Source organism: Eschrichtius robustus, chromosome X (genome assembly GCF_028021215.1).
Source record: "Eschrichtius robustus isolate mEscRob2 chromosome X, mEscRob2.pri, whole genome shotgun sequence".
NCBI lineage: Eukaryota > Metazoa > Chordata > Mammalia > Artiodactyla > Eschrichtiidae > Eschrichtius > Eschrichtius robustus.
Genome location: NC_090845.1, coordinates 11410758 through 11424660, shown reverse-complemented (window position 1 = coordinate 11424660; position 13903 = coordinate 11410758). Strand labels below are relative to the sequence as shown.

The 13903-nt window shown below is 41.0% G+C and overlaps 1 protein-coding gene across 1 annotated transcript in view; it reads right to left on the bottom strand.

Annotated features, from left to right (window-relative positions):
- The window catches only part of RAB9A (RAB9A, member RAS oncogene family), a 53993-nt gene that overhangs the window by 31880 nt on the left and 8210 nt on the right, over positions 1–13903 (bottom strand). Inside the window, exon 2 of the mRNA XM_068533654.1 lies at positions 7453–7617. The gene's annotated coding sequence lies outside the window, so the exon portion shown is untranslated. The remainder of the gene's footprint in view (positions 1–7452; positions 7618–13903) is intronic.

Genomic DNA, 13903 nt, shown 5'->3' with positions numbered 1-13903 from the left:
CATATATGACAAACCCACAGCCAACGTCATCCTCAATGGTGAAAAACTGAAACCATTTCCACTAAGATCAGGAACAAGACAAGGTTGCCCACTCTCACCACTATTATTCAACATAGTTTTGGAAGTTCTAGCCACAGCAATCAGAGAAGAAAAAGAAATAAAAGGAATCCAAATCGGAAAAGAAGAAGTAAAGCTGTCACTGTTTGCAGATGACATGATACTATACATAGAGAATCCTAAAGATGCCGCCAGAAAACTACTAGAGCTAATCAATGAATTTGGTAAGGTAGCAGGATACAAAATTCATGCACAGAAATCTCTTGCATTCCTATACACTAATGATGAAAAATCTGAAAGTGAAATTAAGAAAACACTCCCATGTACCACTGCAACAAAAAGAATAAAATATCTAGGAATAAACCTACCTAAGGAGACAAAAGACCTGTATGCAGAAAATCATAAGACACTGATGAAAGAAATTAAAGATGATACAAACAGATGGAGAGATATACCATGTTCTTGGATTGGAAGAATCAACATTGTGAAAATGACTCTACTACCCAAAGCAATCTACAGATTCAGTGCAATCCCTATCAAACTACCACTGGCATTTTTCACAGAACTAGAACAAAAAATTTCACAATTTTTATGGAAACACAAAAGAGCCCGAATAGCCAAAGCAATCTTGAGAAAGCAAAATGGAGCTGGAGGAATCAGGCTCCCTCACTTCAGACTATACTACAAAGCTACAGTAATCAAGACAGTATGGTACTGGCACAGAAACAGAAACATAGATCAATGGAACAGGATAGAAAGCTCAGAGATAAACCCACACACATATGGTCACCTTATCTTTGATAAAGGAGGCAAGCATATACAGTGGAGAAAAGACAGCCTCTTCAATAAGTGGTGCTGGGCAAACTGGACAGCTACATGTAAAAGTATGAAATTAGAACACTCCCTAACACCATACACAAAAATAAACTCAAAATGGATTAAAGACCTAAACGTAAGGGCAGACACTATCAAACTCTTAGAGGAAAACATAGGCAGAACACTCTATGACATAAATCACAGCAAGATCCTTTTTGACCCAGCTCCTAGAGAAATGGAAATAAAAACACAAATAAACAAATGGGACCTAATGAAACTTAAAAGCTTTTGCACAGCAAAGGAAACCATAAACAAGACGAAAAGACAACCCTCAGAATGGGAGAAAATATTTGCAAATGAAGCAACAGACAAAGGATTACTCTCCAAAATTTACAAGCAGCTCATGAAGCTCAATATCAAAAAAACAAACAGCCCAATCCAAAAATGGGCAGAAGACCTAAATAGACATTTCTCCAAAGAAGATATACAGATTGCCAACAAACACATGTAGGAATGCTCAACATCATTAATCATTAGAGAAATGCAAATCAAAACTACAATGAGATATCATCTCACACTGGTCAGAATGGCCATCATCCAAAAATCTAGAAAAAATAAATGCTGGAGAGGGTGTGGAGAAAAGGGAACCCTCTTGCACTGTTGGTGGGAATGTAAATTGATACAGCCACTGTGGAGAACAGTATGGAGGTTCCTTAAAAAACTAAAAATAGAACTACCATACGACCCAGCAATCCCGCTACTGGGCATATACCCTGAGCAAATCGTAATTCAAAAAGAGTCACATACCACAATGTTCATTGCAGCTCTATTTACAATAGCCAGGACATGGAAGCAACCTAAGTGTCCATCAACAGATGAATGGATAAAGAAGATGTGGCACATATATACAATGGGATATTACTCAGCCATAAAAAGAAACGAAATTGAGTTATTTGTAGTGAGGTGGATGGACCTAGAGTCTGTCATACAGAGTGAAGTAAGTCAGAAAGAGAAAAACAAATACTGTATGCTAACACCTATATATGGAATCTAAAAAACAAAACAAAAAAAAATGGTCAAGAAGAACCTAGGGGCAAGATGGGAATAAAGATGCAGACCTACTAGAGAATGGACTTGAGGATACAGGGAGGGGGAAGGGTAAGCTGGGACAAAGTGAGAGAGTGGCATGGACATATATACACTACCCAATGTCAAATAGACAGCTAGTGGGAAGCAGCCACATAGCACAGGGAGATCAGCTCGGTGTTTTGTGACCACCTAGAGGGGTGGGATGGGGAGGGTGGGAGGGAGGGAGACGCAAGAGGGAAGAGATATGGGGATATATGTATCTGTATAACTGATTCACTTTGTTATAAAGCAGAAACTAACGCACCATTGTAAAGCAGTTATACTCCAATAAAGATGTTTAAAAAAAAAATGTCAAGTTTGGCATGTGGTTAACCAAAAACAACTACTGACACAAAAGTTTGAAGAAGTGTAATTGTGACAGATGTAAATGCTAAATTATTTACGTAAATTCAGTTAAAGCTGCATTTTAAATAAAGGTCAGTACAGTTCCTTTGGTTAGTAAATTAGTTTACTTCTTGAGTTTTCAAAAAACCGCTCATGTGAAAGAAGCCAGACACGACAGACCACATATTACATGATTCCATTTATAGGAAATGCCCAGGATAGGCAAATCCATAGAGACGGAGTGTAGATGAGTAGTTGCCCAGGGCTGGCGGGAGGGGGAATGAGGAGGGACTGCTAATGGGTACAGGGTTCCTTTTGGGGGTGATGAAAATGTTCTGAAATTAGATAATGGTGATGGTTGTACAACTTTTGAAAACACTAAAAACCACTGAATTGTAACAAAAAATAAACACACATAAGCTTAAAAAAAACTCTTAAGTTGCAAATAGGGTATTTATATATGATTTGGGGATGATTATTTTCAAAGAGCCACTTTTAAAATTACTGACATACAGCCAAGTACAGTCTGTAATGCATAGATAATTAAGTTAAAACAACAAGGAAGTCACCAAGCAACTCTTTAAATTCCATTCCTTATCAAATACTTGTAGGGTCTTCTGGCAAGTAAAACAGTGAACAAACAGAATTTTCTTTTTGATCTCCTTTTCCTTATTTATTTCTGGTGACAATGCTATTGAACATGAAAATGGAAAATGCTAAATAAAGGGAAAGGTTATAAGACAACTGGACAATTGTCCGTATGCTAGTTTGAGCACGTGGCCTAATACTTGATGGTATATCTGATGCCCACTCAAAGACACTACATGGGGAAGAAAAGCTCGAAAATATTCCGGGAAAAAAAAATGTTCTCTTTTCCAATTCTCCATTCACTCCACTCTGAAATTGTTTTGCCTATTGTAAACTACAATCACTCCCTCTAAACTTGTTTTTAATCCTTCGTTTAAATGTACGTATGTATTGATAGGTTATATTCCTGGCTCTTCTGGTTTTCTTAAGCACATAACTTCAACAAATATTTGTTGAGGGCTTTCTATGTGCCAGAAACTGTCCTAGGGGCTGGGGATAAGTTGTGAACCAAAAAGGCAAAAATCCCTGACCCCCATGGAGTGTACAATTTAGTTGGGGGGAGGGGGGAAGCAGACAACAGACCATATAAATAAGCAAGGCATTGTATTTAAATGGTGAATAAGCTCTACGGAAAAAAAAAAATCAGAAAGGGTGCTAGGAAACGTAAGAAACAGCCAGGGAAACTTCACTGCCCAAGATGACATTTGACCCAGGGCTTGAGAAAGGTTGGTTAAGTTGTTGGGAATTTGGAGTAAGAGTATACCAGGCAGAAGCAACAGCTCATGCAAAGGTCCTGTGGCAGGCATGTGCCTGGCACAGTCAAGGACTAGCAAGGAGGCCAGTGTGACTGAGTGCAGGACGTAGCAAGGAGGGAAGTGGTAGTTGAGTTGGGAAAGTTAGGAAAAAGTCGAGGAAAGGTACCAGAGGGGCCAGATAGGTAAGGCTTTAAAGACTTGGCCTTTCTCTTGGAGCCAGGAACCAACAGAGAGTTTTGAGTAGAAGGGTGACATGATTTGATGTGCATATTTCCCAGCATCACTCTGGCTGTTGTACTGGAAATATACCTAGGGGACAAGAGTGGAAGTCAGGCAACCACTTAGCAAGGTACTGTGGTCATCCAAGTGGGGGATGATGGCTGAGATGCAGGATGGTGGCAGAGAACATAATGTGGTCAGATTCTGGATATTTTTAACAGCTTTAATGAAGTATAATTTACATACAACAAAATTCACTCATTTTAAGTGCACAGTTCAATGATTGCTAGAGAGTTTGTGCAGCCATCACCACAATCCAATTGCAGAACATTTCCATCACCCCGGTTGGATCCCTTGTGCCCACTGGCAGACAATTCCCAGTCCCACTCCCAGCCCCCGGCCACTGCTCATCTATTTCTATCTCTATGGATTTGCCTATTCTGGACATTTCATATAAATGGACTCAGAGAAAGTGTGGTCTTTTGTGACTGGCTTCTTTCACTTAGGAAATGTTTCGAAAGTGCATCCTTGCTACAGCATGTATCAGTACTTCATTCCTTTGTATTACTGAACAGTATTTCTTTGAAATGGATAGACCGTATTTTGTTTATCCATTCACCAGTTGATGGACATTTGGGTTGTTTCCACTTTTTTGACTATTACGAATTATACTGCTATGAACATTTACATACAAGTCTTTGTGTGGATGTATGTTTTTATTTCTCTTGGATATATACCAAGGTGTGGAATTGCTGGGTCGTGTAGTAAATTTTTGTGTAACTTCTTAAGAAACTGCCGAGCTATTTTCCAAAGTGGCTGCACCATTTTACATTCCCACCAGCAGTGCACAAAGATTCCAATTTCTCCAAATCCTCGCCAACACTTGTTATTTTCTGACTTTTTTTTATCATAGCCATCCTAGTGGGTATGAAGTGGTATCTCGTGCTGGTTTTGATTTGCATTTCCCTGATGACTAATGACGTTGGGCATCTTTTCCTGTGCTTATTGGCCATCCCTGTATCTTATTTCATCTTCTTTGGTGAGGTGTCTATTCAAATCTTTCGCCCATTTTTAAGTTGGGCTTCTGGATATATATTTGGAAGGCAGCCAATAGGATTTGTTGACTGCTTGGAAGTTCGATGTGAGAGAAAGAAAGGTATCAATCCTGCATGCCTCCAAGGTTTTTAGCTCAAGTTATGAAAGTATGGAGTTGCCGTTAAGTGGACGAGCAGTACTGGAGAGAAGATCAGAAGCTTGATTTTAAACATGTTAAGGGTGAGATGCTTATTAGACATCCAAGTAGACTTTTCAAGTAGGCTGTTAGACTTATGGGCCTGGAATTCAGAGGAAAGATGCTAGCCTGAAGATAAGGAAGGGAAGTCATCAGCATAAATGCTACAGAAAGCCATGGAACTAGATAAGTCAACAAAGGAATGAGTGTAGATATCCAAGGTGTCCAAGGACTAAATTCTGGACACTCCAAAATTAAGAGGTCAGGAAAATAACAAGGAAGCAGCAAATAATATTGAGATGGAGTAGCCAGTTAGAGGGAAAACCAGAGAAAGCACAACCTACTGCAAGCCACATGGAAAAAGGTGTTCTCAAGAAGGAAGCCAGTGTGTCAACTGCTGCTGATAGGTTTCAGGGCTGAGAATTGTCGCTTGGACTTAGCAACATGGAGGGTGGAGGTGGCTGGTAACCGAGACAAGTGGAAAGTCCAGTGCTGGCTAGGAACTCGGGCATTTCATCCAAAGATATAAGCAGGAAGGCAGAGTTCATAGGCCCAGTTCCTGAGGATGAGTCAGCATTTCACAAGCAGTAACATGCACTAGAATCACTGAGAGCTTTGTGAAGATAGATTTGGAGTCAATAGGTCCGGGATGGGGCCCCCGTTTCTGTATTTGCTCCCAGGTGATGCTGATGCCGCTGATGCCTGGGCCACACTGTGAGGAGCAAGGGTCTAGGGCTGATTTTATCTGCTGCTTCTTTTCTGAGTGCAGATCTAACCAGAGACATAAATGGCAACTGCTCTGGGTTGGTTCTACATGATTTGCCATGTTCCAGGGGCTTGATGTCATTGATAGTGTAGCTCAAATCTGTGGCTTGAGAAACAGGGTAAGAAAAAGAAGGGGCAATGATTGTGGATGGAAGCTTTAGCCCTGTTTGTTGTGTGACTGAAAGAGGGAGGGGCTTCTACACAGAAATGCAGAGGCCAGGGCCCAGCACACTGCCTGGATAGAGGCCACTGCCTGCTGGATGGCTGTCAGTATGAACTGGCAGGGCGCCTCCCAGAAGGCCCCTCTGAGGAAGCCTGCCAGTATTTCTCGATAATATGTACACGTAATTGGGATCCTAAAGGTTTAGAACGACTCACTGAGATAATAAATATCCAGCAGAGATCCTGTCTCCAATTCCCTCCCTCAGTCCATATGATTTTTTTTAATAGTTTTATTGAGATATAATTCACAGACCACAGAATTAAAATAGGGTATAATTAAAATAGGGTATAATTCAGCGGTGTTTAGCATATTGGCAGAGTTGGGCAACCATCACCACAATCAATTTTTGAACATTTTCATCACTCCCCCGAAAGAAACCCCCAAGCCCTTGAGCCACCGTCTCATGTAAAAATGATATCAAAATCCACTAAGATGTTTGGAAACTTTCTGCTCAGCCACTGTTGAGATTTCAGAAAGCTAGCGGGTAAAAGTCCATCTGCTGCATGAAAAAACTCTGCAGAGATGGAAGTCCTCAGTCTGAGGAGACACTAAAGACCAGACCAGATGGCCTAGTAGACTCAGAGACGCCAACACACAGACCACTGACACCTGGGAGTTCTCTCCCCTCGGACATGGGCGAAGGTCTACTTCAGCTGACTCAGGCCTTCCCGGGCACCCTTGGAAATCTCTGAATTTTTGTTTCCACCCACAAAGGTGAAATTAGCCTATTATGATCCCATGTTGATTATTTAAAAGCAACCGCTGGGAGCTCTCTCTGTTTATATACATTTCGAAACTGAATATATTCCAAAAATAAGAAGTTTTTGAATGGGCCATGTTTTCATTTGCTTATTAATCAGATCTGTAACTTTTCCATGGCTGCTTTCGATTTTTTTAAAATGTATGTCATCATATGAAAAAGACTAACGACTACTTAGAACCTACTCCTATTTGTACCTTGTTTATATTTTTATTTTTATTTATTTATTTTTTTGTTTATATTTTTAAAAGAAAGCAAGAACATATCCAACAAATTTATTTTAATTCTGTTTTTTTTCACTGTCCAGCACGGATGTCTGTGATAATTTAACAAAGGATGCAAAACAGCCTGCCTCTTTTGTCAAAATTGATTATCTGTATCATATAGTTTCCCTAGGTCATAAAGAAAGAGAATGAAAATGTAAAGGCCACTATATTTTATAGGAAATGGCATTTGAAACTGCATTTATATACTTAGTCTTCAAATTCATAAAAAACATATGCATGTCACTTTAAAACTACATGTTTTCATATGTTTAAATTTAAGTATTTTAAAAATCACTTACTTTTCAGAACATCAGGTAAATCACATGGGTGCCACAAGAAGGTCCGGGAAGGTTCCCCTGTGCCAGGAGAGCCGGCAACCACTGCCAAGCGTTCCTGGCTGATCTCTCCACAGAGGGAAGCGTGCATAGCACTGCGCTGAGGTGTAGTCTGCAAACCACACACTCCTGTCATTGGAAAAACAAACCACAACTGAAAAACAGTTGTAACTTGCATGGAATTAACAGGAAGACTGGATGTTTCTGGAAGCAAACTGATATGCGAAAATAAAACCAAAAATCCCCACCTGTTCATTATGAATAGTCCTGGCTTTGTCTCCGTGTACCCTTGGGCAAGTAACTTAATGTCTCTCAGCCTCAGTTTTCTCATCTCTAAAGTGCTGGCTGGGTAGTTGTGAAACTTAACTGAGATGCTGTATATAAAGTGCCAGGAATCTAGCAAGTCCAGTGATGGAACATCGTCTCGGCTTTCTCTGCCTGGCTTACTTCATCTCAGGATTTACCCTTAGGGTCACAGCCTTTGTAAAGCCTTCCCTGATCCTCCTGGGTCCCCTGCACCTCTGCCTCTACAGTCTGTCTCTCTTTATAGTTCTTGAACTGTAAAATGATTGTGGCTATGTCACCTGCATTTTGTGGGTCCTGAGGCCTGGGATGGCATCTAGCTCATCTCTTGGCCCCCAGCACTTGGCAGAGTGTAAAGCAATGTGCAATCATTACGGCATAGCATTTCTGGTAAAGCTTAGTAACATCTCTGGAAACCTAATTTTAAATAATAATATAAATGGGATTATATGAAGTTGTCATCAGTTCTCCCTTCAGATTGTGGGCTCTTCTGAAAGCAAGAAGGCACCTCTTATTTATTTATTTAAATTTATTTATTTAATTTATATTTATTTGTGGCTGCATTGGGTCCTCGCTGCTGCACGTGGGCTTTCTCTAGCTGCGGCGAGCGGGGGCTACTCTTCGTTGCGGTGCATCGGCTTCTCATTGCGGTGGCTTCTCTTCTTGCAGAGCACGGGCTCTAGGCGTGTGGGCTCAGTAGTTGTGGCTCACGGGCTCTAGAGCACAGGCTCAGTAGTTGTGGTGCACGGGCTTAGTTGCTCTGCAGCAAGAGGGATCTTCCCAAACCAGGGCTCGAACCCGTGTCCCCTGCACTGGCAGGCGTTTTCTTAACCACTGCGCCACCAGGGAAGCCCCAAGAAGGCACTTTTTATAATCTAGGTATTTACAGTAAATACCTCTGAGGGATGTAAGAATATTTTAGTAAAATATTTTGCATTTACTCGGAAGCTATAAATAACAAAGCAAATCTGACCTAAAAGATGAAGGCGCAACCCTTGCAAAGGCAGTGGAGCCCTGCCAGCTGCAGGCTTCCTGACCGGTGTTTAGAGATGGTAACAGGGAATGAAAGGAACCTCTCATCACAGGAAGTGCTCAGAGAAGAGACAGAGCTGCAACTGTATCCAATTTTTAGTCTAAAAAAAAGTAACATGGACAAAAGGAGAGTGATGTGTGAAATCCCATGAAGAGAGCCCTTCTACATTCAGGTATAACAACTGATGTTTATGTCCTGTGCAGGTATCACCCATAACCATGGCAACCAGGATCCAGGCTATACTGTGCTGAATTTCTGTGCTGTTTGTTATTTTTTATTATAGGCCATGGGTTGGGAATTCAGGGTTGGTTGTGTTTTATGAAACATCCATTTGCAAAACTGCCAGTGTAGGGAAGGAAAAAAATCTTTTTTCTCCTAACCATCTAGGTTCTTGGTTGGGGCTGTGCAACAAAAGACAGATGAACAAGAAGAAAGCACACTCAGCTGGGAAAACTGGACAGCTACATGTAAATGAATGAAATTAGAACATTCCTTAACACCGTACACGAAAATAAACTCAAAATGGACTAAAGACCTAAATGTAATGCCGGATACTCTTTGACATAAATCACAGCAAGATCTTTCTCGATCCACCTCCTAGAGTAATGGAAATAAAAACAAAAATAAACAAACGGGACCTAATGAAACTTCAAAGCTTTTGCACAATAAAGGAAACCATAAACAAAACAAAAAGACAACCCACAGAATGGGAGAAAATATTTGCAAATGAAGCAACCGACAAGGGATTAATCTCCAAAATATACAAACAGCTCATGCAGCTCAATATCAGAAAAAAAAAACAATCAAAAAATGGGCAGAAGATCTAAATAGACATTTCTCCAAAGAAGACATACAGATGGCCAAAACGCACATGAAAAGATGCTCAACATCACCAATTATCAGAGAAATGCAAATCAAAACTACTATGAGGTATCACCTCACACTGGTCAGAATGGCCATCATCAAAAAATCTACAAACAATAAATGCTGGAGAGGGTGTGGAGCAAAGGGAACCCTCTTGCACTGTTGGTGGGAATGTAAATTGGTGCAGCCACTATGGACAACAGTATGGAGGTTCCTTAAAAAACTAAAAATAGAGCTGCCATATGATCCTGCAATCCCACTCCTGGGTATATATCTGGAGAAAACCATAATTCGAAAAGATATACACACCCACCCCAATGTTCACTGCAGCACTATTTACAATAGCCAGGACACGGAAGCAACCTAAATGTCCATCAACAGAGGAATGGATAAAGAAGATATGGTACATATATACAGTGGAATATTACTCAGCCAGAAAAAAGAACAAAATAATGCCATTTGCAGCAACATGGATGGACCTAGAGATTGTCATCCTGAATGAAGTAAGTCAGACAGAGAAAGACAAATATCATATGATATCACTTATATGTGGAATCTAAAAAAACGGGTACAGGGACTTCCCTGGTGGTCCAGCGGTTAAGACTCCGCGCTCCCAATGCAGGGGGCCCGGGTTCGATCCCTGGTCAGGAACTAGATCCCGCATGCCGCAACTAAGAGCCCGCATGCTGCAACTAAAGATCCCGCACGCCACGACGAAGATCCTGCACGCTGCAACGAAGATCCCACGTGCCGCAACTAAGTCCCGGTGCAGCCAAATAAATAAATTAATTAATTTTTTAAAAAAGGTACAAATGAACTTATCTACAGAACAGAAATAGAGTTACAGATGTAGAAAACAAACTTCCAGTTACCAGGGGGTTGGTGGGGGGAGGGATAAATCGGGAGATTGGGATTGACATATACACACTACTATATATAAAATAGATAACTGATAAGGACCTACTGTATAGCACAGGGAACTCTACTCAATACTCTGTAATGACCTTTATGGGAAAAGAATCTAAAAAAGAGTGGATATATGTATAACTGATTCACTTTGCTGTACACCTGAAACTAACACAACACTGTAAATCAAATATACTCCAATAAAAATTTTTTTAAAAAAGAAGAAAGCACACATTTATGTAATGTAAATTTTATCTGACCTGGGAGCCTTTATAAGGAAGTGAACACCCAAAGAAACAGTTACACCTGGGTGTTTCTATACCAGGTTTGATGAAGAGTGGAAAGTTGTGGGAAAATGTGGAGCTAAGGGTAGTCAACTGGGGGAAACCCAGCAAGACCTGTTCACTGCGATTCCCTCCAGCATCCCTCCATCTGCAGAGGTAAGGATGCTCCTTTCCTCGGTCTGGGGAGGGCACCTCTCACTTGAGGGTCTTATGACCTCCCTCAGGGGAAGGTCAGAGAGGCCTTCCTGCACCTACGGTTTCTCAAATTGCTTCAGCTTAAAATATTCACTATGCCAAAGTGCCAGATTTGGGGGTAGTGTGTCCTCAACCCCATCACCAAGGGCTTTGTCAACTATAAGGATGCAGGGAGACCAGTCTTTGTGTACTCGTTTGAAACCAGTTAAATGACATTTGAACCACTGCTACAGCCACCTAACTGGTGTCCCTGCATCTGTCCTTGCTTCCCTGCTCATCTAACTTAACACAACAGCCAGAGGGATGCTTCCTAAAGGTCATTCAAGTCTTATCACTACCAACCCCTTAGCTTCCATGGCTTCCTATCAGGCTTGGAAAAATCCCAAAGTCCTTATCATGACCGACAAGGGCCCTCATGAACCCGATGGCTCTTGGACTTCACCTCTCATCCTTCTTCCCCTTGCCACTGTGCTTCAGCTCTGGTGGACTCTTGCTGTGCCTTGTCTGTGTCAGGCACCCTCCCATCCTGGGGTCTATGTACTTGCTGTTCTTGTAAAAATGATTTTAAGTGAAATGAAAGATCCTTTACCTATTGAGCACTTAAAAACAAAACAACAACAAAAACCCTTTCTTTTTAGGAAATAAGCATAGGATATAAAAGAATTATTATCTATACTTAAAAAATGTAGTGCTCTCTCATTGATTAAAAGAAAAAAAAAAACAAACCAGATTACTGTTTTCCTATCTATAGTTGCAAAAGTCACTGACAAAGTTGATACGAAAGGAGGAAGACTACCCAGATTTTTATATCTTGGAGAGTAAAGGAATTTCCATTTCAAGTGCTTTTATTTGTCTGCAAATTTAGTTTGCAAAAGTCCAGTACAAATAAAAACTACCCAAAAACCCCAAAAAAAACCCACCCCCCCAAAACACACCCAAAAACCCTAAACCAAAAAACAAACACTGACATGAGCTAATAACACACGGTTTTCATGTGCTGTGCTCTTTTATAACCACTGAATAGTTTTTAAGATCATTCCAAGTCACATGAAACCACACTTTGTGAAACTTGAAGTTTTAGGTGACTTTGCAAGTTTTTCTTTAAAAGACTGTTACATCATAATAGGCAGCCCTGGGAAGCCACAGGGACAAAGGTATCAAAATAGAATTGATAACTGATGGCCTCAAGCCCATTTCTTCAAAACCATTTGAAAACACGAACAACGTATTTTCGTTTCCTGCACCTTTGACAGAATTCAGTCATGAGGCAGGTAAACTGTACATTACATTCTGAGCTCTAGCAAAAGAACTTGGAGTGAGGAGAAAAGAACTGGTGAAAATGTGTAGTTTGGTAGACAACTCACAAACTATAGTTAAAACTATAAAAAGTAAAATTCTATGAATTTTTTAAAAAGAAAAAAATCACACAGAAGCCTTGTTGTGTTTAAACATTATACAGATTGGTTAAACACTGTTTACAAAGGCCTCGAAGAAGTAATTTCCTCTTCGTTTATTAGAGAAACGTTGGTAGATTCAAAGGCTGAGGCAATGGACTTCCTCTGAGAGGTTAATGCCAGTTTTTACAAAAGAAATTCTGACCTAAAGGGGTTCAGAGCGTGCCACCCCCAAAATATAATGGCATAAGGATCATTCGGAGCTGAAAGCAAATGAGAAAAAGCAAACACAGGATGAGCTCTCTGCCCTCCGGCTACCTGCCTGAAAACAGAACACAAATTCCCCTTGTGAATTCCCTACCAGGAAGGGGATAAATACCTCATCACTGGAGGCAAGATGGCACCGGAAAGGGCCTACACAAACAAACCTTACTAAATGACCACTGTCTTCCATTAGTTTCCACCGCCCCCCCCCACACACACACACACAATTCACCTTCCCAGAGTTTGCTGCCACTAAAAGCCTAAAGCCCTTTTCCTTTGTCTTGTTACTTCTCTACAAACATACTATTCTTTCTTAAAATGCTGTATAAGCCCAAGTTCTAACCATCCCTTTGAGTTACGCATCACCGAATTTCTCCTGCGGGTATGCATGCTGCACATATAAACTACTTTTCTCTGGTTAATCTGTCTTTCGTCAGTCAGTCTAATTTTCGGGGTCCCAGCTACAGGTTTTTTCCCCCTCCTCTACAGACCTAACCCCTGATAACATGAAGACTCCCTACCATCAGAAACCTAATGTCATAAAGAGTTTATAAACCCTGGAGAACTTGTGTGAAGGAAACAAATACGTGACTCCTTCGACCGAGCAAGAGGACTGGAAATAAGATTCTAACCGTGGGATTCGTCACAGGGTTAATTTCAGGGTCCACGGGAGACCTGTAAAGTGAGAAGAGAAAAGAGAGGGGACGATAACAAAGCTCTTGTTCCCCTTTGTTAGCGCTTGAAGACACTATTCATTTAGTTCCACATCTCCAGGACTGTATTTCTCAGAAGTCAATACTGAAGCGGTCTCGGACAGGGAACTGGAAGGAAGAAAATCCGGCAGCAGTTCAAGTTTGACTATTTATGGTGTGTCACTGGGGCGAGTCACGGCACCTCTGTGGATGTTTCCTCAACTGTGAAGTGTATAGAGTAACTTTCTTTTCTTAAAGGTGACAAAAGGATCAAGTGAGAGCCTATGGATGAGTAGTTCTCAATTCTGACTGCATCTTAAAATAACTTGAGGAATTAAAACCAAAATGTTGATGCCTGGGCTGCATCCCACAGATCCAGATGTAGTTGTCCCAGGGTGGGTCCTCAGCTCTGTGGGTTTTCAAAGCTCCCCAGATCCTGCTAATATGCAGCCAGTGCTGGGAACTACAGGCCTACTGCAG